We start from the raw sequence: 25,910 nt of genomic DNA on the forward strand, positions 1-25,910 counted from the left end.
CCTTGCTTTTTTATGTGGCGTATAGGCATGGAACACTGAGATAACTTGCAATGTCCTTATAAAGTATGATGGAGGTATTTTATTCCTTATAATACATGGTCACACACCACATCTTTAAAAACGTTATTTTGCAAATCACGCTCTAATGCCTCTTCTTGAAACAATACATTTTTGTTGTAGATATATAGATTAAATGTGAGGTCTTCACCATGAAATAAACAACTGAAAATGCAGCTTCTAATTAGTTACAGATTATGACAGGCTATTAGCCAGTTATGGCAGGGTCCATGTATTGTATATGGAATTAGAGCTGAAGAATGCATTGGATGCATGTATCTGCCATTTCTTGTTTTGGTGTTGTTATGACATTTTCTTTCTTCCAAGCTCCAAAACAGCAGATCATATTTGGTTCCTCAGGCAAATATGTTAACAATAGCTTTTACATATTAAAAGTCAAACATTTCTAATGAGTGTTTACATACATAGGTGTTAATGTAATAAGTTCACATTTTGGAGGGGGAATACGCAGGACCACTGGAATTATAAGATACTTTGGCCACTGCGTTTTTCACATAATTATGGATTTGCCACATAATCCATCATCTGCTTCATAATTTGCAGATTTAAGCAAAAAAATGTTTTCTAGCTCAAACGGATCAAAAGTTACTAAAATGTGGTAATGACTGTTGCAGTGCAGCAGGGCAAACTTTGCAAAGGTTGACTGTTCACCTTTAAATTGCATATTTCTCTAGTTGGGCTTTGAATTAGTACAAGTAAGGTGAAACCTTCATCCAGACAGTGTTAACGTGTAAAAATGACAAACAAATAAATTGATACGAACAAAAAATGTTCCGCATTATGCCTCCTAATTTACAATTTTTTTCCACATAACTTAGTAAACCCGATGATTTGGTCCTCCCCTGGCGCATAATTGCAGTGGCCCTGGGGATATGTAATGTATAAATGCATTTGTACCTGCTAAGATTTATCATTTACTTCCCCGTGGAAAAAAAACATTTTTCGCGTGGAGAAACCCATTCTCTTCCTTATCTGACAGGACAGTAGCATTACTTCAGAGTAAGAGTAGTGAACATTTGACCATCTCTACAGTTAAAAACTATCTGTAGAGTTTTACCTACTCCCACTGCAGGGTTGTGGGTGTTCATCAGCTTTTGATGTCTACTCTCTGGATCACCTGCATTTCTGTAGAGATCCTGGACCTTAGAAGTATGAGTGCACTTGACCTTAAAGGATTTTTAAAGGCAAAAAGGGTTACGTCAGGGCGAAGAAGGGAACGGAACAGCTTAACAATAGTGCATCGAGCAATGATGAAAAAGCATTTGATAGTTGTGCTCATAGGTTCGCTGTAGGTCATTGGAATTGGTATAGAGCAGATCAGAAAGGCAAGGCGGAGATTGCCTTATAGAGAAGGCTGCAGATCTTGAATTTTATTGTAAACGAGATGGGCAACCAATGCAGTGATGTGTTCAAAGATACCTTCAAACTCAAGCCTTTAAATAATGATCAAGGTGAATAAATCAGGGGGTATAAGGCGAGGTTTTTAATGTATGGTGATGAAATGTTGCATCTTTCAGCATCTTGTTTACATTGCAAAAAACTCTCGACTTAATCGAATGAGAAACTATAATTATGCCTATGCCTAGTTGATAGGAGGACAAATGTCAGTTTTGGTAGGTTTGAGAGGTAGGAGGTGTTGTTGCACCCATGGCTGTAGTTGGGATAAACAGTTTCCCAAGATGATGATTTCAGCACGTGTTTTCAGATACATCTGGAGGTCGCCAGAATATTGGTGAATGGCAACACTGGAACTATTAATACCCACTCACACGAGTGTATATTCATGTTTTTGAATACCTGTGTTGGAAATGCACCCATTAATGATGCATCATGCTTAACAAGCATCAACTCCGTACCCAAATAGGTTTGCAAATCTTTCTCTTACTGACTGATTTATCACTTAAACTAGGATATTACTGGAAAATGAGGAAAAAGGACTTACCAATAACTCAGCATTTTCGTTCATCCAATTTAACACCTAAGTACATTTCAGAATAATATCACATAGCTTCTTGAATTGGTTACTAAATATTAGGAAGACACGTTACCTTGCATCATTTTATCTTTGTGAAGGAAGAGTCCCAGCCAATATTAGTTTGATTGTCAATGTATGAGATTGTTCTATGCCTTTTGTGTTCCACAGCTATCAGCCAATGTGGTCACTTACTTGCTTCAAATTGCTGTGCAATGTTAGAAGATGGCAATTGGAAGCTAGTTTCGTCAGAGCAAATGTTCTGACCATCTCTCCACGGAGGCGTGTGGGGGGTGCTGAATCTGGATCAATATCTATGGATGTTTATTTCTGTATGTTCTTTATCTTACGGGTTCAGTTGTGTTCTTGAAAGCTTAAAACACATCCTAGAGATCACGACTGTAGATTTTTAGCATTACAGTTAGGAATTTATTAAAACAATCTTGATGGGAATACTACCAAATGAGCAAGAGACCTCCTATAAGTAAGTTACAAAAAACTGTCTGCGGACTGTTATTGCTCCGGTGACATTATATTAGATTATTTCCATCAGCCAATGAGCAGTGAGCCAATTACAATGGGAACGTGCTGTAGTGTCTGTTTTCATGAGAGGTTGTATCATGATGGCGGGCATAAATATGTGCAGATTTAAAACATAGTTTCTGTTCTCTTTTTAATGACATTTTAATGCAGCACAGGTGCTGGTGTAGAAAGAGCAGGCCTGAAACAAAAGTGGGAGGTAGCCTGTTTCTAATTTATGAATCAGTACCAACGTAGGTTCTCCTGGTTATCTACACCACATACCCCTGATATGACATGAATATGGAAGGCATAAGCAATGTACACACAATTATCAAATAGAAATTAACGTGTATTAATCTATATTATTATATATAAACATATATTTGATTTTTCATAGCTTTTATACAAATTATATCCAGGGGTGAGTGAGATATATTTCACTAATGTGTAATTCCAGCCAAATTCCACCTACATTCGTGTGGCAGAGTCTTTTCTTACATGCGGTTCGAAAACAGTAAGTTGGCAAGTGAGATTTGACATCATCACATAGTGTGATTTTCGATCGCTAAGATGTCACCCGGCGAGATTTCTTAAATGCGGGTGGTGGCCACCATTCATGGTCAGAAAAAGGGCCACTCTAGTAGAAAATGTACTTGAGCAGTGGCAAAATCAACTTGAAAAGTTGCGCCCTCTGGTATGACGTGCAGGAATGAGCTCCCAGTGCTAAGTCACAGCGCAAGCAGCGTGATGTGCCTATTTCTGCCCGTTCCCTACATTTTGCTGGATCTTGCTGAGTTTTTTTGTAACTCCACGGAATTTCACAGAATAAAACTCTACGCGTTTCGCGCAGGCCTAATTATATCATAAAAACATCACAGTTTTATTTACTTTTCTTTCCATCTTTTCTTGTCATCATGAGGGGCCTGGTTTTTGATGTGATAATTATCGCATCAATAAACTCTGACCTCGGAGTGTCTGGAACTTATCGAAATGTTCACCTATTATGAGTTTTCCCCAAGAAATCAGCATAACATGCTAATTTTGGTGCCTCCTGGATACATTCCCATGTCCCAGTAAGTACAAGCCATTTTTCTCTCCTTAAATTCCGGCAGGCTTGACAGGTCAAAAGTTTACAGGCAATTACTTTTTTTATTGCACCCAGCATGTATCGGTGCATTAAAAGCTAAACTTATAATTCAGATATATTCAGTGTCAAAAAATACTGCACATATCAGATATTATCAGTTCACTTATAATGAGAGCCTTAGACTTATCATACACACAAAACCAATTTGCACCTACTTGAAGAGGACTAAATAGGCCAATAACGATCTTGAGTTGCTTGTGTTCCAGTTAAGAGCGGCCTGGCTTGGCAGCTAGTGCTGAACTGGTCCCATTAGAGCAGGATCGAGGCTGACATGCATGCTCCTAGGACTAATCTGAGGTGGCAAGGTGGGCAAAAAAATGACGCACAGAGATGCTAACGCAGCAATTGCCATTGGTTGGATTATTTGCAGGCATTCCTCTCATCAGTTCGTTGTGTGTTTTATGTATCGCCTTAAGTGGCCAACTGTGAGCCACTGGAACCAAACTGCACCCTACTGAAGAGATCTAAATAGGCCAAAACTTGTCTTGGGTTGCTTGTGGTGTGGTTAATAGGGGACTTGGTTTGGCAGTTTTGGTTGGGCTGTTCTCACTGGAGCAGGACCAAGTCTGATTTGCATATGGCTGGGTTTAACTTGAGGAGGCACGGTGGGCAAAAAAACGATTGGCTGGAATACTACACCAAGCAATTGACAGTTATTATACTATTTGGAAGTATTCCTCCCAACACTTTTTGTGTGTTTGGCCTGAGACTTATATCACACATAAAAAACACTTTGATCCTGAATATAAACATTTATATGCTATGGTAGACCTGTGCCTATAGTCCCTCAAGTTATTCCTTATAATGTTATCAGTTATCCTTTAACATAGGAAATGCTTCAGTGGTGCTTCGGCAACATTTCATCAACCAATGAGCATCCGCCACCCTTCTATAGCCCTTCAGCCCGAGTGAGTCACTCTGGAGAATTCCACTTCCACACATTGTGGTTTTTCCCCACAGTTAGTCATACTAGGTGATTTCAAGCTTGGAATTTCAGTATTGGGGACTTCATGTTTTTTTTGTTTTATTGAAAGCTGCATGTTTAGCTCCTTTTCGGCAAGTTTTCCATATGCTAAATTCTAAATAGTTTAATCGGTGAAAAGTTGATATCGCTCTATAGAGAAGAACTTAGAGAGGCATTTAGGTTTCAGCGTGTTAACAATCCAATCCTCTAGGAAGAGTTCCGCAGAGGGATCCTCAGCTCGCACCTGAAATCCTAGCAAGCAATAGTTGTTCCTCCTTGAGCAGCCCTCTGCATTTTCCATGCAGCCTTTCCATGTGTGTTGTGCTACATTTAAGTTCAGCAACAATAGCCTGTAGGTCTTGGGTCTTCCTTTTAAGGGTAGAAATGCCCTCTTCAGTAGTTGTAACCCTTTCAGCCACCTTGCAGAGGTTCAGCCACAGGTAGTTTATGTCCATAGGCATCACATCCATTTTGGATTCCAGCACCTGTTTGGAGCACCTGGGCCATCCTGGGTCCCTGTCCTTAATCCTGTGGGCACGGGCCAGGCAAGTATACTGTACAATAGTGTTGGCTTGGGCTGTTTTGGAGCCTTTGTCTTTCACCATCTTGAATTCCGTACGCTCAGCCATTCACTCATAGGGCCAGTCCAACCCCAGTCCAGGCACTTTTCCAGTTTTTCACATTCACTCCTGCTGTGCCCCCTAAGTCACTACACACACATAAGGTGCTGGGACTCCACAACCTTGCTCCAGTGCCCACAAGGTAGGCTGTTGCACTGGTAAAATGGTCCCCCAGGTAGAAAAGATTGTCCCCAGAGTAACAGTAATTTTCCCAGCAGCATCAATGAGCCATCAGCATATGCCACTGATCTTCTTCAGGGATTCATCCCGGTCACTCAACAATCTGGTACACCGAGGGAGAACTAGACCAAAAACAACTCCTGGGACCAAGCCTATATAAGCAATGGCTCCAGCATCCTCTGCTTTTTTCAAAGTCCAATTACAGGTGGCAGGCCCAGCTGCAGCTCCACTCAAGGGGCCCCTTTGAAGGATAAATCCTTGTCACAACCCCAACCCTAGCTCCAGTGGCGAGGTTACAGGCCCACTCTACTGCTGGCACCAGGGGCACCCACAAGAACACACTTTGCCCAGTGTACTTGTCGAGGAAGACTTGGGGCAGCAGCTGCTACTCACAGCAATATTGCCTGAGGGACTTCCACTCTCCACCCAGGAGGATTGTCCCAGACTATTAAGGGGCACCTTTCAAGCATGGAGTGATGCGATCTTCTATAGGTGCTCTGTGCATTTAGCCCCCTGTCGAGGTGCCTCCTCAGCTCCCCCACTGTGTTGCAACCTCTCCCTTACTGTTTCTCTGTTTCTCAGCCATGAAGTGATTCCCGTATATCCATCTGAGAGCCTCCATCAGGCGCCTGGCACAAGCTCCCCACAGCAAGGTGGGCCCAGACTGCTCCTGGGTAATGCTGACCCCTGGGAGCCCCATGCTGCCTCAGGCTGCAATCTCAGCCCGGCCCCAGAAACCCTGTGCATTCTCATTTTTAGAGGGTAAGGGTGCAGCTCACAAACAAAATCAGGGCGTAGGGGTGCAATGCCCCCTATCGCAGCAAATTGGCTTTTGGAGTGCCGCAGGACGGTGCAGGATTCTAGCCGCCATGTCTGGAGTCTCAGCGGGGTACATCTACTTGGCCATCTTGGTTGCCCACTCCCTGGTGGTAACAATTGCTAATTCCTAATTGGGATAATTCATTTACTGATAAATCCCTAGTAAAGTGTTGCTAACTGTACCCAGAACCTGTAAATTATTGCTACTAGTGTGCTTGCAGCACTGACTATGCCACACACTTAAGTAACCCTTTAAACATGTCTCAGACCTGCCACTACAGCCTCTGTGTACAGTTTTAAACTGCCATTTCGACCTGGGCAAAAAAACTTATGCTAGGCACAAACCTGCCTTCTTCAGTGCAGATGGCACCCCTAGGGTAGGCCCTAACCAGCCTATAGGGTAGGCCGCAGTGTATTTAGGAAGCAAGGCATGACATTTTATCTGGTAGTGAAAAACTCTTACATTCGTCTTTCACTACTGCAAGGCCTGCTTCTCCATAGGGTAAAATTGCAGTTACCTTATTCCATTTAATAGGCTGTAACTGTAAAATGGGAACAGGTCATGTTTGGAGTCTTTAGAATTATAATGAATAATCCTACTTTATGGGAAGGTTGGATTTTTGATTAGCATTTCATTGGCAGTTGGTCTTTGCATATTCCTCCTAGACAGTCACACACAATAGAGAACTTAGATATGCCTGGATGCACCATCACTGGCAGGGTGGGAAGGTGGAGTTAGGCACAGCCTAACTTACACCTGAATAGTCTGTGTTCTGCCTTCACACAAATGATTCCATAGCCCCTGTAGTTAGTCTGGAGGCAGCTCAGGGGAGGCAGGAAATCTGGGCACTTCAAAAGGAACCCTCTAGAAGTTTTTCCTGCTTCAGAGAAGGCACCAGGTATAAATATTGGATCTCAGGCACAAACTCTTCAGTACACTGCTGGACCTGTGAAAACTACAGAAGAAAGACGGCTGTGAAGCTTTGCTGGCAGAAGGACTTCCTCTATGCTGCCCTGCTACTCTGTTGCTCTGCTTGCTGAGAAGGAAGATTGGGTCTGCACCCATCATCCCATGCTGAAGTGACTCCAAGGGTCAGCCAGCCGCCCTCCTGGTCTGAGCTACAGGGACATACTGAGCTCCAGAGGCTTCCTGCAATTGCCCAACTGACCTGCTGCCTGCAAATGGACCTGCCTCTACACTGCTGGCTTCTGCTGTAGTGAGTTACAGACCCACAAGTGGTGCTCTTTAGTTCCTGGACCCTTGGTGTGGCCAAGTTTTTGGGCTCTTCATGAATGCAAGCAGGCTTGTTCATGCCAAGACCATGGCATCAGCATGAAACACCATGTGAAGTTCCATCTGATCAACTCTTCGCACTTGCATCGACCACCAATGCAAAAATCCAGCAATGCCTGGCTGGCCCTTCGAGTTACTTCATTTGTCATCCATGATGCTCTTGTGCTCCTTGTGGCCCCTTCCACTGCAATTGTAACTCTTGCCAGTGGACTGAGAAGGGAACTCTTTCAGCTGTACTAGCCTGGTCCATGTACCCGACCCACACTTTATCACGGTCAGCATTGAACTTGTGACTTTCACCCTGTCTCAAACAACCAGATAGCCATTAGTGAAGCTTTGTGCTTTTTGGCACTATATCCACCTAAGTTGTTAAAACTGCATATCGCAGGTTCTACTGATTGGATGTTTTGTCATTTTGTCAAATTATTTATTAAATTCTACTGTATTTTTCTAAATTAATGTGGGACATTTCTTGTGCTTGAAGTGCTGAATACATACTTTACAGATTGTTTTTAAGGTAAGCCTGACTGCTCTGTGCCAAGCTACCAAAGGGTTCATTTTAAACGCAGGCTAATTTGGGGATTGCTTGTGACTTCACCCTGACAATGATTGTGGTTGCTGCTTCAGTAGGGTTTTAACCTATTCTTACGAGAAACCTTTAAGATAATCTGATCTTTTCTATCTCATGATGCATGCAAACAAAAAAATGATTGTGTTGCAGTTGTTATGTGACAAGCTCACAGAGTAGTTTTATGCGAATGTGAAGGACATCGACTCAAATGGTGTTAACGGCTCATAGGCATTGTCTCCTGTCCCTGCTTTTCATGATAAGCCTAGGATGGACGACCTACTTTTAAATGCTTTTGAGTGTATTTCTCTGGCAGATTCTGAAGCAGCCATATATTTGCTAGTTGTGGCTCTGCCATGGACTCTTCCCCTCCCAGAGGTTCTAGAAGTAGTGGCCTCAACGGTGAAAGGAACTATTAATGTACTATTTCATCAATCTTTAGAGTTAGTGTGAGTGATTATTCTTTTAGATCTTTTGGCTACATTCAACACTATTTTCCATCCCGTTTGTTGTAGCAACTGGAGGTAGTTGGAAGAGGTGGTACAGCCAGACAATGGTTATAAGCCATTTGTCTCCCATTTATTAATCAAGCTGCAAGAAACTGAGATTCATGTCCCTCAAGGATTGACGCTCAGTCCCGTCCTGTTTAACATTTATATGTTACCCTCAGCCAAGGTGGTGGAACACCAGCATCTCAATATATTGTCTTATGTGGATGACACTCAACTAATGTTTTCCTTTATCCACAGTGGCTAATTGGATGCAGCAGAGCTGCCTAGAATTGAACTCTGACAAGTCAGAGCTACTCTTTCTTCACTACTCCACTCCCCTTGTTCTGCAGAGGTGATAGCCAAACGATCTAGTGGAACCTCCAGCTCTCTCCACATTGGTGAAACACCTTGGGATACAATTCGACCATGGCCTCTCTTTTAAACCTAAAATTTGGTCCATTACAGAGATCTATTTCACCAGGCTTAAATCTTTAAAAATACCTTAAAGTTCTTGCCAGCTGAGATGTGGAAATTCATTGTGTATGCTCTAGTGATCTTGAGATTAGAGTTTGCCAAATCTCTATATAAAGGTGCCCCAGCTGGTCTGATCAACAAGTTACAGATAGTTCAAAATGCTGCTTCTGACTTGATCCTTAGCCCTAGTAGGCTGTTCATTCACCTCTGCTTGATGCAACTTCATTTGTTGGTCACTTTTAAAGCCATTCAGAAAAAAGAGGTCCACCCTCTCAGCAGTAGATTCAGTGAATATGTTCCTGTTAGAGCCCTCCGCTCCTCAAACCAGTGACTGTTGTGTATGTCAGAGTTCACAAAGACGCTCCTTCTCTCACTGAAAGCAAAGCTGTGGAATGAGTTGCTGCTAGAGTTGAGAAAGATCAATTCCTAAGTCATGTTCAAAAATGGTTTGATAACTTTCTTCTTCAGAGAAAATTGCGGTTTATTAATTTATTCATTGTCAACACACAATCTCAATATAACACCTTCTAGATCAGAAGGTGGGTAGATTTTTTTTATGATTTCTCATAAAACATTTAGGGCCAGATGTAGCAAAAGAAAATTTTGCGACTTGCAAATTGCGAGTCTGACCGACTCGCAATTTGCAACTCGCAAAATGGGATGCAGAAAGGTGTCTCAGACACCTTCTGCGACTCGCTATGGGGTTGCAAAGACCCACCTCATCAATATTCATGAGGTGGGTCGCCGTTTGCGACCCCATAGCGAGTCCCTGCACTCACAGGGATAGTGGCTTGCTGTAGTCAGCAGACCTCCATGTCTGTGACTGCTTTTTCAATAAAGCAGTTTTTTTTTTCATTTTGCAGGCCGTTTTCCTTAAAGGAAAACGAGCTGCAAAATGAAAACTAAACCGAAACCATTTGGATTCGTTTTTTTCAGAGTAGGCAGTGGTCCATAGGACCACTGCCTGCTCTAAAAAAATATTGTTTTCGGCATTCACAAAGGGGAAGGGGTCCCATGGAGACCCCTTCCCTTTTGCGAATGAGTTACCACCAGTGTGACACTGGTGGTAACTGCGAGTTGGTTTGCGACTTCATTCGCGGTCACAAAGCAACTCAGCATGGCGATGCGGTTGCAAATAGGAAGGGAACACCCCTTCCTATTTGAGAGTCGCATCCTCAAATTGCGAGTCGCGTTCGGCCTTTTGCATGCCGCAAACTGCGTTATTCGCAGTTTGCAACACGCAAAAGACTTCCTACATCTGGCCCCTTAATGCGGTCCATAACGATAAAAAATGTAAGTGTTGGAAGTCAGTACACAAGCGCAATATTTGTATAATGCTGCACTTGTGTCTGTTAAATAATGCATTTCCTTGGTTAAATGAATGATACTCTGCAGGGAGGTTTATTTATGATCAAGGGGTGGAAATGTGGCATGAAATGCTGCGAGGGCTTAAGAGGGAGCGGGGAACATTCAATATTCATACGTTGCTTGGAACTACTAATGGAGGACACATCCCATAAGGAATAAACCAGCTCACCTTTGTACTTTGATATACTTGTTGGGTTTATTTCTACCTCTCACCCAGTTGTATTTTCTTCACTGGGTGCGAATGGTTACTACAACTCTTAACATTAATGCCAGGATTGTATAAGTGGCGCTGTAGTATGCAACAGCTCACAATGTTCATTTAGGGATTATTTATGCTGTGCCGCGTGTATGAGAAACAGCGGGGGTTCGTTCAAAGGGACTCAGGGGCATTACCTCCTACTGCTTTACGCTACTACCAGGCTCATTTGGCAATTTAAATTAGCCCCATACATCCTCCATTACTTTTATTTTGTAATGGAGCGGGTCTACCGAGCTCTCAGGCATCCCCTTGTATTTCGTATATATAGGGGTAGGACAATCCGCTGAACCTGAAACTGACCTGTGCATGTCATATTGGCCAGTATTTTTGCTCTGTTTACGCAGTTCAGGCTTCCACATTGAAGGATACCATGGAGCTGTGATACAGCCACATTGGTCTTCAATGGAGTGTGAAAGCTGAATTAATTACTAATAAATTTGCATCTATTAATAGCTAAGAATTTACATGAATTATGCTAACAACATAATAATTTAGAGTTTCGGAAAGTGTGCCCACTAAAGTGGCCACCGTAACACGTACAACACTAATAAAGAATTTGCACTAAAAGTTTAAATAATGTGCAAGCTGAATTACTTGCTAACAACATAATAATATAGAGTCTTGGAAAGTGTGCCCACTGAAGTGGCCACCGTAACATGTACAACATTAATATAGAATTTGCACTAATAGTTTAAATAATGTGCACATGTAGAATAAATGTAATAGTAGATCATACTAAAGTATTAATGAGATGTACTTGTTTAAATTATATTAGGCATAGAGTAATGATGAAATTATGGGTCTTGTCGACAGAACTTCATGTTAACTTTCATAGCATAAATGAATGTTCGTAAATGTTTTGTAAAAGCAGAGAATTAACACTTGTTCATTGATCACGCGGTGCTGATCAAAGATTTGTAATGTTGCAATGTTTTACTAGTAGATGTCTTAAACTTTCTTGTGAGACCTGTCTGCTGAAATATAGTGTATTACATGTAGATACAATTGTAGTCTTGCTGCGTGAGAAGCCAATGTTCTCAGGTCTTAACAGTGGCTGCACTGACTGGAACTATGATTGCAACTAAAAAGTTACCTCATGAAGCTGGTGATGAGACTGGGAGAAAAGGAGCCAATCATTGACGTGTGAAAGACTGTCTAACTATATCATAGATTTGAGAATTAATGTTTATTAGTTCTACTGTGAACACAATATTTTCTGACCAATGACGACGTGGGAAGATACTTTGTAGATTTTAGCATATCCAGACTACACTTTGAAAAACCCGCTTCAGAGTTCTATGTCTATCCTCGCATTCTGGTGGTTTGAATCCTGTTAGAGAGACAAAGCAGTTCCTCATGTCTTCCCCATCCTTTCCTTGGCCTTATCGCTTAGTTATTGATATTGATTGCAAATGCTTTTAATGCTGTTTATCATAGTTTGAAGCCCTTACTAAGTTGGTACAGTTAACTTAGAGCCCACTGTGGCTGAGCCAATCCCCTTCACTTTCCCCATGCCGACACTGACCAGATGGATGCCCAACTGACGAAGAAGTCTATGCTTGCTGATCCATACAGGAGAGGTATAATAATCACAAATGTCTTTGTTGCAGGTTTTGTCTTTCCTTGATTACCAACCACTATTTTTGCAGAGCCATAGTCAGATGTTTTCTACATTAACTTTTGTCTAAATTACTTTTGCATGAAGTCCCAACATGCTATTCGAATTAGAGGGTTAGACAGAATGTTACTGTCACAATAATCGCTATTAACAGAGGATTGCCTTTGTTCGTCTGCTGACAAATGTATGCCATCTCTTTTACTCAGTTATTGCCATTACTGATTTTTACTGTAACCCTTGAATGTTTAATGATAAATGCTTTGGTTAGAGTGAGATTTTACTGCCGCTTTGGTCAGACTGTGTTGTTTGTAATGCTTATCATTTGGTTCTGAGATTAATTTATGTGATATAAGCATTGTTAATCTAGGGAAATCAACTTTCTAATTTGACTAAAGATGTGGTTATTCATGACCATATGGGTCATGGTGTGTTAGAAAATTACTGACTTATTGAACTTGATGTCCTGTTGTTAGTTAAGGTTATGAGAAATACTTGTTGCCATGGTGGAATCACTCTAAATGCAGTAAACCAGTCCATCGAACCTCTAACGCGTCCCCTTATCAAATAAAATAGAAAATCAAATAAGGCCAAACGCGCACACAGTTTTAGTAGCAGAAATGGATGGTTAGGTCTCCTTTTGAGGCCCCCATCATTTTCCAGTAGATAAGAAAGTAAATGGTTACATCTCCTTAAGTGCCCCCCATGGTCTTCCAGTAAGTAATAGAATAAACAGTTTCATCTCCTTAAGAGGCCGCTATGGCTTCCCAGTTTTAGGTGACAGAGACGGACGGTTTGGTTGCCTTAAGAGACCTCCATTGTTTCAAAGTTGTAGTTATACACAGTTTTGACAGGAATGGATGGCTATGTCTCCTTCAGAGACTGCCATATTTTTCTCAGTTTTAGGTAGTTTGTAGCAGAAACAAAAGGTTATGTCTCCTAAATTGACTACTATGTCTTTAGAGTAGAGATACCATGTGATACCTTTCCTGAAGATTTGGGACTTGCCAATGTGTGTTTGGAGATGTTCTCAGCATTCCCCGTGTGATTTGTGAGTGTAATAGGGTTTGCACTTGCACTGCTTAAGCGAATCGCAGGTGAGTTGTGATGTTTGTGAGTTATGAGGAGTTTGCATACTCCGATGAAGTTGTTTAAGGAGTGTGTGTACTCCAAAGGGTGTATGTAGGGAAGTCGTCGAGTTTCACATGTGTGTGGTGCTTTGTGCAAAAACATTTCTGGTTGTTGGTATATAAACCATGCGTGGTCTAAGACTCCGGAATATTGGTTATTGTACAAGTGCATGAGACAGTTGGGTGATGTTGTGATTTGTCTTTTGTCTGTTTAATAAGTCAATCAGGTGTGATTGACAAATTTGTAGAGTGTGAGTTAAATGAGTGTTAGTTTTGACAGAGATTTGGAGATTCTTAAGTGCACCAGGAGGATCTGATGATCAGTTGAGGGTAGAATTTGCTGGTCGAATTTTGCTTGTGAGTCAGGGACACTGAGATCGAATGAGTATCTGTTAGAGGTAACAGCCGCAGTTGAAAAGTCAGTAAGGTTTCCGAAGCGATTGTGTTTCCTACATGTACTAAACAGACAAGTTTGGTGTTGATTTTTTCTTTAGTGCTTGCAATTTTGCATTTCATTTTGCGTGGATCTGATTTGAAAGAGACAAGCTGACAGGCTTTGTCAGGCACTGTACGTGTGAGTGTGACGTCACTAGAGCCATGCTGGGATAGGTTGGTTGGTGAGAAAGGCCGCAAATGGATTGGTGGACAACCATGAAGAGTTACTGGTTAAAAAAGGCAAGCGAAAAGGATTTTGGGATTGAAATTCAATTCCTGATTTGATTGAAGAATAATTTAAAGCCAAAAATTAAGTTTTTCAAAGCATTAAAAAGTGCCCTAAGGGGAGATGCATTCATTTCAGTTAGAATAGGAGAAAATACACTGCCGGAAGGCTAACCCACATACATCGTATTTGAAGAGCAAGGTGCTGTGCCATGTCTTTGGTTGAACCAATGGTGCATAGGAACGGAAAAAAAAGGGAGATTAGCATTTCCAGCACATGCAACATTCAATTTGAGGAGAGTATTGTATGATTCAAAACCTCCTCTGAGTTCTGCACAGTTCGAAGCATTAGCTATTTGGGAGCTAGTGGCAAGTCAGCAGCAGCAGCAGAAGTTTGAGAGGAGAATGAGAAAAGCAGAGAAAACTTTAGCTGAGCCAAGATGGGATGGAAAGCAGAAATTGTGGAGAACTGAGACTTGACAGGGAACTAAAATGTTTCTGGCAATTACACAAGAGAATGAGAGCCATGTTAAACAGAAGACCAAAAGGAAGGGTTTGTATCCTTCCGAGGGAAAAGAGCAGGAGGTAAAAGAGACTAGAAAATCCTTGACCTATGATGGAGACTCAGATGATGATGCTGAGTTCATCGTGCAGTTATTGAGAGGTAGTCCCCCACCATGTGCAGCACACGAGACAGGTCCAAGTACTAGTGCAGATCATGCTGCTCCAGTACCTACTGAAGCAACATAGAGCCAAGGACAGGTTAGCCATATTGTCCTTACCACTTCCCCAATTCAGACTCCTGTGCTGTAGGTTGACATAGCAAGGATTTATCCAGACGTCCCTATTATAAATTCAACACCAAGTTTAACAGTGCTGTCAGGGTAAGTGTCCCAAATGAGACAGGTTTACCAGAAGCGGGCATTGATTCAAATAGAATCTACACCTAGTTAGATATCCCCAATGCAAGCCCAGACAATCCCAAGATACACACCTATACCTATGTCACAGACAAATACATCTGTATTGACAAATCAGAATACAGGGATATTGTATCCTAGAGATCAGAATGTCCAACCGAGCCCAGACGCTGTGTCAGTACCTGTTACTATTGGTTCCGTTATACCATTGTTTGCTCAGGGAAATAATAAGAGCCATGAACAGAAAATTTTCAATTCAAGTGCAGAATTGGAGACATTCAATGAAAAAACAAGAATTTTGACTCCAATGAACAAAACATTCGACATGACAGGTCCATTAATCGACTTTAATTATTCTAGGACTCCTCTGAATATCTCGGAGAGACCAGACGTAGGTTTTAACCCATTCCTTGTGACCCCAGAGACTCGTGTTTAACGTTATTACAACTGCCCGGTGTAAGTGATAATAATATCTCATTGCAAGGTTTGACAGACCAGCAATTATTCGAATGGTTAGAGAAGTTGAGTAACACACCAGGAGATTCCAGTGGAGGAAGTCCGTTAAATTTGACTGGGCTTAAATTGGAAGTAGAGGAATTAATTGAGGGAACAATTGAATGAAACAGAATTTACTTATATAGAGAAGATGAATTATGCTTTTTGTGCAAAATAGTTTCCAGCATAGCAGGATTGGTACATCAGAAGTTAGCAGATTTGACAGATAAATATGGCATAGAAATTGAGAAAACAAAGCATTTGAGAAGAAGTTACAGGTTGGAATTACACTCAAAGGATATTGAGAACATGAGAATACCAGGAATGAAAATTCACATTAGAGAATTAATCCAGATCATTCAGACATGGAGGGCATTAGATAAATGGGATGACAGGTGGGTGAAGAAAAGAGACAAGAACAAAAAGGAGTCTGCAAATGTGACTACTAGTACACATTAAACTGACAATCCAGTTAAAATATTACCAGTAAGAGAAATTCCAGGAAGGAATTTTGTACATGTTTCTTGGAGCAGAAGTGACATTCTGTCATTTGCAAATGACTACCTGAGAGTGAGGGAGAAACCAGTGGAATGGTACCAGCAAAGAGATAGGTTCATGAAACTTGCAAAATGCCTGGGGGAAGATTTAAATACACTGTTGGAAATAGTGGTCCTAGCAGATTTGTGGGTGGAATACAAAAGGATTGTAGATTGGCAAAGGAGAGAGCCCCACGAGGCCCATCCACAGGTGAACTCCTGATGTCATGAAATACTGTTACAAGATGATTGAATTTTTTAAAACAAGGATTTCCCCCGAAAATATCAACTGGCTGAGAATAGACAGGACAGCACAGGAAGGAAAGGAGTGCATACATGCATATTGCGAAAGATTGCTTCAGGCATTCAAACATTACAGCAGTACAGAAACAATTGAGCCGACAGACATGATTTGTTTTGTGTTCAGATTTGTTGAAGGATTGAGACCTGAAATCAGTCCAATGATTAGGAGTCATTTGATTTGCTGGCAAGGAAAACCGATTGATGAAGTGCTGCAATATGCCAAGTACTGTAGCGATGATATGCCATATTACAGATGAATCCTCTAGCTACACAAAAATATATTAGAATGTTTCTGGGATGGTGAGCTATTGCTAACACTGGATTCCCAATGTTTTAGTAATTTTCAAACCACTGCAGAAGCTGGCTCACAAAGTGGTTACTGACGTTCTCAAATTAGACCAAGTTTTTATGAAAGCGTTTACTGAATTGAGAGAGAGTTTGTGCAAAGGTCTGGCTTTGGGAGTGCCTGATTACACAAAACCATTCATGTGGTTTTGTCATGAACGTAATGCATGTTCCTTGTCTGTCTTGACCCAGATACTTGGTGGCTAAACCGCCCCATTGCATATTTTTCAGCTACTTTTAACCTAGTTGCAGCAGCCTTGCCTGGCTGTTTGCGAAATGTGGCAGAGGTTGGATTGATCCTCAGTTAGAGTGAGAGCATTGTGATGGGCCATCCCATAACTGGTTTAGTCTTCACACGCATGATGTTTTGCTTACCCGAACAAAATCCCAGCATCTCACGAATGCTAGACTGACCAGACATGAAACTCTGATTTTAGGTTTGCCAAATGTTACTCTGAAATGGTGTACAGTGCTTAACCCAGCAACTTTGCTACCAAAGGAAAATATTAAAATTGACAAATTTACAGAGGTCTAACACGACTGTCTGAAAGTTGCTGAGTTGTGCACAAAACCTGGACCTGACATTCCAGATTCCCAATTGAAAGAAAATGATAAATTTATTTTTGTTGATGGTTCCTGTTTAATGGATAACATGGGAACATTAAAATGTGAGCACAATTTCTGGCATACTTGAATAGTCCTGGCTTTCAGGAGTATTTTCCGCACAAGTGGTGAAATTGATTGCTCTTACTAGAGCATGGCATGTGCCTGCAAAACTTAAAGTTACCATTTATAGAGACTGCAAGTATGGATTTGGAATAGTGCACGATTTTGGCCAGCTGTGGTCACAGAGTGGTTTCTTGACCTCCCCTGGTTCACCAGTTTGAAATGGTGATAGAATCCATGATTTGTTACAAGCTTCACAAATGCCTGACAAAATTACTGTGATGAAATGCAGTGCCCACTAGAGATCGCAAGACTTTGTTTCAATGGGAAATGGATATGCAGATCAAGTCGTAAGGTTTTGCACATTGAATTGTATATCCTTTAAAGAAAAATGGGAACTGTTGCCAGAAGAAGAAGTTGGCACGAGTTATGCCTAACCATTGCTGATACCTGGGAAGAGCTAACCATTGCTGATACCTGGGAAGAGCTAAAGAGTCTTCAGGAAAATGTTAACAAAGAAGAAAAGAAAGCATGGGTTAAAATGAAATGTGTGCAGAAGGAGGATGACGTTTGGGTGTCCGGGGAGGGACAGGTAGTTCTCCCTATTTGCCTGCTTACTAAAATGACTAGACATTATCATGGACAGGCCTATGTTGGGAGGTAGGCTATGATTCGCACCTTCCTGCAGACAAGTTTTAATCAAAAATTTAGACAGGTTGTCGAAGCAGTTTGCCACCGTTGCATCACTTGCCAACAAATGAACGTGGGAAAAAGTAGTGGTTAATATGAGCCACATTGACAAAGCTGGAAGTCTATTTAGCAGGATGCAAATGGATTTCATTGAAATGCCTGTGTGTGGAGGATTGAGGCATGTCTTGGTGATTGTTTGCATTTTTAGTCACTGGATTGAAGCACACCCCACACGCAGGAATAACAGTATCACAGTAGAAAAATTATTGCTTAGAGAATTGATACTGCATTTTGTTTTTCCGGTCTCTTTAGAATCAGATAGAGGAAGTTACTTCAATAATTAAGTAATTAAATTACTATGTTCAGCCTTAAACATTGAGCAGAAGCTGCACTGTAACTATCGCCCTGAGGCATCAGGACTCGCAGAACAAATGAATGGTACACTGAAGTCAAGACTTGCAAAAATGTGCACATCCACAAACATGAAATGGCCAGATGCCCTGCCGTTGGTTCTGATGAGTACGAGAAATACACCTGACAAAAAGACTGGACTGTCGCCGCATGAGATCCTCATGGGCAGAGCAATGAGGCTGCCAGCGGTTCCCGCAAATGCTCTTCTGAACATAACAGATGATATGATGTTGGGCTACTGCAAGGGTCTAGCTGATGTTCTGGTCTATTTTTTCTCATCAGATGGAGGCAACAACTGTGCAGCCATCTCAAGATCAGAGTCACAACCTGAGGGCTGGAGATTGGGTTGCGATCAGAAAACATGTGAGGAATACTTATCTGGAACGAAGGTGGAATGGACCCCACCAAGAAGTGCTAGTTACTACCACTGCTGTGAAGTGTGCAGGAGTTCCAAATTGGGTCCACACTAGTCACATTGTCCTTTGGACAATGAAGAGGAGTTGTTGAGACTACCAACAACATCTAGACAAACTCCAGAAGCAGAAAGGGAAACTGGAGAGTCAGAAACAGACTCTGAGTAGACTGAAGAAAATCCAGATACACCTGTAAGAGGCGAGACTGAGGAAATACAGGAAGTCGACATTGAACAAATCTCAACTGAGACAGCAGAAGAGTTTGATCAGAAGAGGGCTCTCCCAGAGGCAGACGATCGTGAGACTCAGACAGAGCAGCCCACAGACTCGGTGGAAGGGGGTGAGCCAGTTGCAGGTACATCAAGTCAAAAACCTGCAGAACAAGGAGAAGTTACAAGTCTAGCATTGAAAAGAGCACTGACCAAGAGAACACAGAAAGAAGACAAATGGCCAAAATCACAAAAGAAGGAAAAAGACTCAAGCACATTGTCAATAATCAAAGAAGAAGTTGACACCACAAGAAAAGAAAATTTGAGTGACGGAGAACTAAGTGGAGATTGAAGATTAAAGAGAAAACGTGTTGCAAATTGAAGATATTTAGGACCTGAATGGGAGTTTGCAACAACTAGCGATTGGCAGGTCAATTATTATCATTTTGTTGTGATCGTAAGATTCCAGGTCAATATTCTGGCACCTGAAGGTGTTTTATGAACTGAAATTGGAAATTGAATTTTGGGAAGAGACATTCAATGATATGATAAGACTTTTGGAAAAATGATTTGATACGCTGCTGAACCAATTTTTTAAAAACCATTACCAATTTTTGACAAAAGCCCCGGAAAAGAGACTGAAAGCTGTAAATAAACGCAAAGAAGATTCTTGGTTTTGTCTTGCTGCATTGTCAATTTTCTTCCTTTTACTTTCTGCTTCTTTACAGATCATGAGTAATAAAAACAAGCAGGCTAGAAACAATAGGTACTGTAAATACATATGTATTGGCTTAGCAATTGTATGTATGATAGTATGTTTGGTATTGATTGCGAGTATGAGTTTTCTCAACAAACCGGAACCTAATCATGCATCTTCTTTAGAAGTTGTACCTACACTTAAAGAATTAGAAAGTTCAAACAGGTGGAGAGATAATTACACATAGATAACTCACAAGGAGCTCTTTCCACTAAAGTTTTCTGTTGCTTGCATTATTAATATGTTGAGACAATAAATGTCAGAGAATGTTATGTTTTCACGCAAATTCCTTCATCAGTGGAAGAAAGAATAACCTAGCATAGTTTGTCACTAATGTATGCAATTAGTTGCAGTCTTTTACTAATAAGGTTTAATAACCAAGAATACATACAGTATTTCTATTTAAATCATGACGTAGTGTTTTCTTTTGTTCCTATTATTATATTAGTAGAATATCTAATATGGATCTAGTAAGAGGCTTCTTTGAACCTACACTAACCTTAGGTACTGCTTACATGCACCGTAATATTCTCAAATGCCTGCTTTCACCCGTAGAAAAAACATTCTTAGAACCGATGACAGAAGAAAGGCTTTAAAGGAGAAAATAGATAAGGGCTTAGAAAAAAGAACCTTTAGAAATGATCACACATTTATTGAAACAAAAACACAAGGGAAATTAGCTTTAGATGTGCTGCAAGTAGGGAAACTTTGTATATATAGGCTGCAATATGGAGCTGACACTTTAGTGGTGGGAACAAGTGAATGTAGACATGTGTTTCTTTTCCAAGTTAAATGGACTTTCATGCTAAATGGACAGGACCTGGCGATTCCTTGGATTTATTATATTTGTGGACAGAATGCCTATGGTTTGGTACATGTTACTTGGGAGTAGTAATCACAAAGATTGAGCAGCTTTATGACCTCAACGAGACACCGAAATTAAATGAATTACAACTTGCAAGACCAAAGAGAGAATCTCATTCTGGAATAATTGGAGATATATTTGGAGCAATCATTCCTTCAGTGGGAGTTATTCTAAATTTCATGAAAATTCGAACGTTATTTACTATTGGGGATAACATGCTGACTAGTTTCTCAGGAGCTATAGTCTTAATGGACACTGAAATGGCTGCAGTACATTCTATGAATCTTCATAACCGCCTTGTGCTAGACATCCTTTTGGCAAAGGAGTGCGGAGTCTATAAAATGCTGAAATTGCAACATTTTTGCACATATATTTCCTGATAATGTAGAAAAGTTAAAAGCTTTATTTACAATTTCACTAATACAAACTCTGACATAAAAGTCCTTAAGAAACCTGTGGTATGGGAAAACGTTGGCAAAGGTTTTACTGCTGTGGGGAATTGGCTTGGCTACTTGGGAAATGGTATCGTAGGGATAATATTGAAACAAGTGCTGATTATTATCATTTGTATCATTTGCAAAATGGGAGCTTACAAATTGCACACTGTAATAAAAAGACAAAGGATGAATAATGAACAGAGGAGGGAGGAAATAAAATTGGAAAAGTCAAGGAGCAGATATTTTGATGAGAAGTGGCGAAAGAGGGAAAATGTCATATGTTATGACAAAACACAATTTTAGATTAACAAAAACATTGTGTTGTGAAAATTTGTGATGACACATTTAGGCATCAGAGGAGGGATTGTGAAAGCTGAATTACTTGCTAACAACATAATAATATAGAGTCTTGGAAAGTGTGCCCACTGAAGTGGCCACCGTAACATGTACAACATTAATATAGAATTTGCACTAATAGTTTAAATAATGTGCACATGTAGAATAAAATGTATTAGTAGATCATACTAAAGTATTAATGAAATGTACTTGTTCAAATTTTATTAGGCATAGAGTAATTGTGAAATTATGGGTTTTGTTGACAGAGCCACATGTTATGTTTCATGGCAGAAATAAATGTTTGTAAATGTTTTGTATAATCAGAGAATTAACACTTGTTCATTGTTCACGCAGTGCTGACCCAAGATTTGTGATGTTTCAATGTTGTACTAGTAGATGTCTTAAATTTTCTTGTGAGACCCATCTGCTGAAATATAGTGTATTACATGTAGATACAATTGTAACCTTGCTGCGTGAGAAGCCAATGTTCTCAGGCCTTAACAATGGCTGCACTGACTGGAGCTATGATTGCAACTAAAAAGTTACCTGACGAAGCTACTGATGAGAACAGGAGAAGAAGAGACAATCATCGACATGTGGAAGACTGTCAAACTATATCATAGATTTGAAAATTAATATTTATTGGTTCTACTGTGAACACACTATTTTCTGACCAATGAAGACGTGGGAAGATACTTTGTAGATTTTAGTATATACAGACTACACTTTAAAAAACCCAGTTCAGAGTTTTATGTCTATCCTCGCATTCTGGTGGTTTGAGTCCAGTTCGAGAGACAGAGCAGTTCCTGATGTCTTCCCAATCCTTTCCTTAGCCTCATCACTTAATTACTGATATTGATTGCAAATGTCATTAATGCTTATTTCCATAGTTTGATGTCCTTACTAAGTTGTTTCAGGTAACTTAGAGCCCACTGTGACTGAGCCAACCGCCTTCACTTTCCCCATGCTGATGCTGACCAGTCAGACGCCCAACTGACGAAGAAGTCTATGCTTGTTGATCTATATAGGAGAGGTATAATAATTGCAAATGTCTTTGTTGCAGGTTTTGTCTTTCTTTGATTACCAACCAATATTTTTGTAGAGCGTACCCTTATCAAATAACATAGAAAATCAAATAAGGCCAGACACGCTCACAGAAGCATTGTGCTTGCATGCCCCTGTCAATCCTAGCACTGCTCTGATGCTGTGTAGTAATATATGCAGCCTAGAAGCAGTGCTTGGATTGGCTAGTGAGGGCCAGGAGGAGTTAGAGAGACGTTTGACTACCTGTGCACAAGGGATCAGAGGCAGGAAGAACCAAACTGCTGAAGGGATATCTCCACCCAGGTCTGAGATGAACCGGAGTACAAGACTTAAGTCTGTTAAGGAAACTCTCTTTATCTCTCTTTTTCTCCCTTTCTTTGTGCTTGTTTAAATTAAATCTTCAACCTTCAATCACCCCTCACTCTTTCCCTCTCCATCTATATCTAATGCTATCTCTTTTTTTCTTACCCTTACTCCACCCTTATTATTATAGATTATTTGGGTCATTTTTTAAACATCTTTTGTTAGAAATAGGTTAACTATAAATCAAGTATGTTCCTTGTAGTATGCAGCTAAATAAATTATTTCCTTGATTTTAAACACTGAGGTGGCCCTTAGAGTGATTACCAGTCAAGCCCATGAACCATATGACATTGGGCTTAAGTGGCTCCTAGATGCTGCCCTACAACTTACAGCACTACACATTTTCTGACCCCTTGTTGTGTAGCCGTTTTAGTTATAGCTCCATGCACGTTATTTTAACATACTAGACCTGCCGCTGTGCACTTTAACCTAGATATATTTTATTCATGTTCATTTTATAATTCGTACAATAGCCACTTTTGCGGTCTAGTTTTATTTCACTCTATCTAGCTGTGCACTGCGTTCTCAAACAAGACATTCTTGCTCACTCTTTGCTTCTTTCAAGGCTGTAGTAAGATAGGTTGTTGATGAACATGGTACAAGTTGTGTCTCTGACATTCATAGAAAAACACACATCTTTACGTAGGGACATTTTCTCAGAACATCAGCTGTTTTATTTTTAAAAACTTCCCTGTCCCTCATACGTTAGAGGGAGATTCCAGCCAGAGACCCACGATTGTATGCTGATTGCCAAACGCTTCGCTTCAGCTGCTTATGCAGACTTCAGGCCTTTGCTCAGGTATGGGGGATGATGTCTTCCCAGGGTAACCTGAAGGGCCGAATTAGAGCTTAACACAGTGTGCTCTATTGTAGCTTAGGTAGGAATTTGTCTATACACTCTAGTGACAATATGGTAGCGTTATTTCTATGCTTTACTCTCCTTGTTACCATTTTAATCTTGTCATGCTGTATCTTCCTAATTATTGCAGCCCATGCTTTGCTATCTAAGATGCAGTCGCTTCATTAAACTCTTATCGAAACATATACTGCCTCTGTTTGTCATTCTGTATGTAAGACTAATGTAATTGAGAGAGACGGATGAAACGTGAGTGACCACGGTTTCCCTGAGAAATCAACTATGTCACTTGCTCGGCTGTCCAATCATCCCTGCCTTTGGGTAGAGATGAGGACCTACTAGTTAGCCGGAGCAAAACCCGGATTAGAGCGACAGGTGTCACCTGTAGTGTATCAGACCACCGCAGGCAAATCTGCCGCTCAAAATCCAGTAGACTCATTAGAATAATGAAAGCCTACGCAACACCCTGACTGAAGAAATTAAAGTAGTTTTAGGAAAAGCTCTGACTGGTGCAGATTTGTGTAACTGTGTAAGCATGTGTATGAGAGAGAGAGTATGTGTGGTTACTCTTATAAATATGCTTTGTTTTTTTTAAATGTTATTCAAATGAATTTAAAAACATTCCTGTCTACCTGCCCTAATCAAAATGCTATTGGTCAGTTGTCATGTACACAAATATCATTGAAGTTCTAGGGCATGGGCAATGGGCAAAGTGGGCTCTGGTCTGGGGCCCCAAACTTTCAGGGGGCCCCAGATATACACAACTCTCTTCTGTAGAGTCTTGCTCTGAAGACCTTGAATAATCCTTAAACAGATTGTCTGATATACCGCTTTCCTTTCATTTATGTTTAATGAGGGTGACATGTGAGAGACTATTGTAGACATTTTGCAGAGAAATGTTGGGTTTATGTATCATGCAACATCCATGAAAAAAAAGTTCCTTTTAGATCAAAAGAGGACCTCATATAAGAAATGGGAGGGTGTCATGGAGATTATTTTCAGTAATATTAGTGAGCTGCTGCTCTTTGCAATTTTGAAAACAAATGTCTCAATCCATGAATATTAGATGTAAACACATTTAGAATTTAAACGAATGAGCCTGTGCACTGTCAGTAATCTGGCCAAAGAGGATATGAACGCGTTGAAATTGGATCATAAATTCAAAACTGAGGACCCCCAAAATACATTTGTCCCAGGGTCCCAGAAATCCTTTAAAAAAAAGTCCTTGCCGTAGATGTGGCCTAGTTTCTTATGATACATGAAGCAACATTAATATGACACAACATTATTTTTGATTAAATCAAGCATAACGTGACTTTCTATGGAGGATACACTCCTGAACTTGTGTATTTTAAGATTTACTCATACATGATAATGAAGAAAAGGGAGGCTTGGAGAAATAAAATATTTGCCTAGGAGCACACATTTTGGTCAAGCAGGGAAGCCGGAATTGGTTCCAGGATTTCTGTTTTTACATTGTTCACTTCAGACCTTAGGACTGTGTGGCTACCTCACTCATGCTGTGAAAGTAGAAAGGAACTTTTACACCCCACCACTTTAAAAAATCACCAGCTGCCACTAGTCGGAAATGTGTTTACCCATTGGTCTTTCTGGGTAATCATGGTTGGCTCGGTTGGCATTGTGTTGTATTTCCTGTATCAAATTGGGCAATTAGCACTGACCTGGATTCTAATTGGGCAACTACGCACATACATATTGGATTCCAGGCGGATCCTGTTTGCAATGAACTGCCAGTGGATAAGCAAGGAATATCCTTAAATGAACCCTTTTAGTTTCTGCAAGCTTTTCCTCCTGTCAGAAAATGACACAGTCATCATGTTGAGGTTGCATTTGCCAGTTGTTTGTTCATCGCTGTAGTGTGCTCTGAGAGGCAACCGACATTTTATAAATCATATGTTGCAAAACAAGGATTCTTCTTAAGCTCATTGCAAAGCACGGTCATGCACACACCAACATGTAATGTATGAATTTTTTTGTTTTCCAAGAGAATTGTAGTATAACAATAGTACTTTTGTTGTGTAATTACATGTTCTAGTATTTTCTTTTAACTTTAACATGTCAGAGATTGTACCACCACCTTCA

Source organism: Pleurodeles waltl, chromosome 5 (assembly GCF_031143425.1).
Source record: "Pleurodeles waltl isolate 20211129_DDA chromosome 5, aPleWal1.hap1.20221129, whole genome shotgun sequence".
NCBI lineage: Eukaryota > Metazoa > Chordata > Amphibia > Caudata > Salamandridae > Pleurodeles > Pleurodeles waltl.